Source organism: Pinus tabuliformis, chromosome 7 (genome assembly GCF_031772625.1).
Source record: "Pinus tabuliformis cultivar Carrire ecotype Pingquan chromosome 7, CPIR1, whole genome shotgun sequence".
NCBI classification, from domain to species: Eukaryota; Viridiplantae; Streptophyta; class Pinopsida; order Pinales; family Pinaceae; genus Pinus; species Pinus tabuliformis.
Genome location: NC_142293.1, coordinates 626,836,465 through 626,841,032, shown reverse-complemented (window position 1 = coordinate 626,841,032; position 4,568 = coordinate 626,836,465).

Sequence of the window (4,568 nt, the reverse complement as noted above, 5' to 3'; positions counted from 1 at the left end):
AAATAAACTGAGACAATCACACAAGGGACACCGTTATTTTTGGACAATCGTCCCCAAAAATACCCAATTCGGGAAAACCAGTGCAACATATAGAGGGTTTGTATTATTACGCAGATTTTTGCATACAACTAGGGTGCCAAATCCGTCTCACCCAACAAAGAATAAACTTGGCAGAAGTACCTCTATCTGGAGACAGATATTTTGGCAATCCAACAACTGGATGATCAAACCCCACAGATGACAACTAATGTTCTCATTGTTGGGCAGCGATGGATGCTCCAAGCTCTATACTAGAACTGTGTCACCTCCTCTAGGAGCCCCGTCACCCTGTCAATGAGCCTCCCTTGCTCAGAAGTCGATATGCTGAACTACTGCTCTCTCTGCCCCACAGAAAACCCCAACAGTGCCTCTAAGGAACTGCATCAGCCCCTCTAACTTTTGCGTCACCCTCTCTGGAGTTACGTTGTCTCTCCTGTTGCTGCTTTGCCTCTCTGTTATGTATCCTCGGCCTTGGACTGAAGTCCCTCTGCCGAACTGCCCCTCTCACTGCAACTCAGATCACTTAGCTCGACTTTCTCAGCAAACCACGCCCTAGAAAAATCGAATGCTTTGATCTCTTAATGTATCTCCAACTAACCCTCAAGCCTCCTCTTATACTTTTCCTGTTGATGAATCAACAGCCATGATCTAATCTTTAATCAACAACTAAGATTAAACAGGCTTGATACTCGTCACTTAGAACCTTCTCACCCATATTTTTATTAATACACATTAATATTTTTATTTCCCTAAGTTTAGACTTAGGAACTCATTAAAAATATTAATTATTTTATTACTCCTCATCCGAGTGGAATTTCTCCAAATGATTTTTGGGTTCTGGAGATCTCATGTGTTCTAGCCTCTCCATCAAATTTCGAAGCTAGAGCACATCCATTGCTACCCAAAATCAACAACCAAGGTGAGAGATCTTCAACCTACACTTCCCTTGCTCACCCGACAGAGGGAATGTAAAAATTGTCATACCTAGGAAAAAATATTATGATTCGTTCCCCGACAACGACACCAAAAAGATGTAGATTTTTCTATCTCCTGTCACACAATTGCTTTCAGAAGATATAAAAGCCTCCTAGAGACAGCCTCTGGGTTGATAGGAGACCAATGCCTAGGGCATCTAAGAGGAGTTCTTTTGAAGATTATTTAAAGGCTTTCTGCTACACTCCATATGTCACGTAATTGGTTCAATAGCCCTTTGCCAAGGTAAACTCAAGCAAACACATAAATTGAAATAAACACTGGTAGATATGGCTAATCTCAAAGAGAAATGTGTTGGTTCTGGTGGCCGACACACAACAATACACAATTTAACATTGTTATTGTAGTATAGATGAACAGGAGGAAGGAAAGGAGGGAAATCAATGTAGAGGGTTGGACATAACACAAAAACCTAAACAACAATTTCTAGCAAAAATATGGAAGAGTGAGGAGGTGAAAATGCAGAAAAAGTGGAGCGTGAATTAGGGTATCAAGCTCTATGCCTCATGAATACATTTGTCACCAATAAGCATAAGTAAATATGTACTTACATACAGGTACTATAGGCTATCAAATAACACAAATAAATCTGTGATTACACAGGTATTACAGGCTATCCAATAACACAAGTAAATCTGTGTTTACAAAGGTAGTTCTCACTACTTAGCAACGTACATAAAACCATGAGAGAGTGAAACCGGCAGCTTCATAACACAATTTTAGAAGAGGAAAAACATACATGAAATGATATACAAAGGGGAAAACATACTACGCATTTCTCTGATTGGAATCACCCAAACTGCTTCATTAATCTTTGAAGATGGAATCCAAATCTCTAGTCCATTACATTTAACAATTGTATATGCTCGAGCACCTTATGAACAAGCAAATTGAACCAAAGTGGAACCACTCTCTTTGCAAACAGAGCTCAAAACTTGCAAAAGCAGAATTTGGGCCTCTAGAATGCAGAAATTGGGAACCTCGTTTAAGTGTTTCTTCCCTCTATTTATAAGGAGAGGGGGAGATTTGAAAAACAGTTACAAAATATCTCAGCCGAGCTCCAACTGTCTAATCGACTAGCTGTCTCGACGTGTGAAGGTTTTGTTGCCCAAAATGATTACAATCGGATTTGATTCCGTTCTTGAAAATGCAAAAATTACAAAATAATAGACATAAAGAAAACTAAATGATGGTTGAGGAAAATATCTCCCTACCATTCCTGTGATGGCCTCTGATCAAGCCACGTCTTTTCCCTGATGATGCAGGAGCATCGGGATTAGCCAACAATGTGAAAACTTGTTCACATGTTGTGGCTAAACAGGTTGAAATTCATTGACTAATGGGTCAAAACCAGTTTTTACTGAGAGGGTTGGATCTCTCAAGCAATTTGTTATAATTCATTATTGTAATAAGTTAGAGATTGTCTTATTTTAGATTGAGAGATAGAGTTGTTTACATAGGTGTGAGGGAGAGCTAGGAAATAGAAGATTGTTGTTAGATCTATCAAGAATAGAGATTTGTTATTAGATATTGTTAGAGAAATATTCGAGTGATAAAAGAGAGGAAAAATGTAATGAGCGGGAGGAGAGGATTGCTGAGTGGAGAGAGAGCATAGAGCGAGGTTTGGAATGCATTTGTGAGACAAAGGTCTTTTTTTCCCTGTGTAATCTGGCCTAAGGCCAAGACTTTGTATTATTTATTTGTAATAAAACAGTGTTGCGTGTAGATGTTTTGAACAGCGTGTGAAGACCTCGAATGTTTGGTTTTCCTTTTAAATCCATGCAACATCAATGCAGGCCTGTGTATTTCATGTTTCTTTAAGAGAATTGTCGCATAAAAGGATTGATTGGTGAGCGCAATCCTTCATTCTGGTTCTGCAAGGCAAATACCCAAAATAGCCTAAGTATCGGGCTAAAACACGTTTAAACGAAGAATCCAGACCTTAAGCGGTTATAGAGTGGAGTTTTATTGCCATCAGGTCCATGGAACCCAATCGCATTAGGCCTTTGCATTTTTCCTTGTCGCATCGCCGAAAGTCATTAACAAGTGCGATTGCCGATATATATATCGCATCGACATATCGAGGCGGGGTTTATATATATATTAAAGTGGCCATTGTAAATCGTTGATAGCGATAGCGATATTGCATCGGACCAAAGGAAAAGCGCCGATATAAGAAGCCTTGTGTTGACCGATCGCCGATACTGCAATTGGATCTTGACCGTCTGATTGATCAGATTTGGATCTGCAGTAAAAGCCATATAACTGTGTAAAAGGTGAAAAATCGCAATTTTAATGTTTTGAAGGGTCTTTTGGATCCCGAAAAGTGAAAACCATTGTTTTTCAAAGGTTTTGGGTTCCGATAGTTAAGAGGGCTCATATTTGTGTGGAAAGGGGTGATTGTGGGTTTTATTAAACCATTGTTTTTGCTGCATCATTTTTGGTATCAGAGCAGAAGCAAGAGCTGTTTACAATGAAGATGCTGCCGAGGAGAGGTATTGGTCGAGGAAGACCAGAAGCAAATGCAATTTTGCTGGAAGAGGTACGAAGTTTGCGTGCACGAATGGAGACAATGGAGACAGCCCAAAGAAGAGCACCTAATGATGGAGCTGAGAGCTCTTCAGAAGAATCTGTTGCGGATGTGGGAGAAATAGAGGAAGACAATGAAACTGCCAAAGTCCTCAAGATGTTGGCAAAAGTAGGAAGCAAACCCAAGATGGAGATCCCTATGTATGAAGGGAGCCTGAATGTAGAGGAGCTTATGGATTGGATCAGATCCATAGATCAGTACTTTGACTATGAAGAGGTTGAGGAGAATAAGATGGTGAAGTTTGCAGTCACCAGGTTGAGGGGTCATGTAGCCATCTGGTGGGACAAGGTACAAACATCAAGAACGAGGAAAGGGAAATCTAAGATCAAGCAGTGGGACAAAATGGTAAGTAAACTGAAAGCCAAGTTTTTGCCTAAAGACTATCATCTGAATCTTTTTAAGCAATTGCAAAATTTAAAACAGAAAGGAATGTCTGTTAAGGAGTATACGGAAGAATTCTATAGATTAAGTATTAGAGCAGGGCATGTAGAAGATGATGTTGAAAAGATAGCTAGATATATAAATGGGTTAAGGTATGAGATACAAGATGAGATTAGCTTGTTAAGTCTAAAAACTGTTGAGGATGCCTATCAAGCAAGTCTGAAGGCGGAGGAGAAAATATTGAGGAAATAGAGTCAAAGGAATAGAGGAAAAGGCTCAGCCAGAGGTAGAGGAACTCCCAGACCCAGAGGACCACAACATCAGCATGAAGCAAGAAGCTCAAGTGGCAGACCACCATAGAGGGGTGAATCTAGCAGAGGAAGATTCATGCCCAGAGGAAGAGGGCGAGGAAGAGATGTTAGGTGTTATACCTATGGAGAATGGGGACACATGTCGTGGGACCAGTGTTGAAAATATCAGTACCGGAAAAATATCGGCGAGGGTCCAGAAAATATCTTATCGGCAATATCGGTGAAAATATTGGCAAAATATCGGCAAATATCGG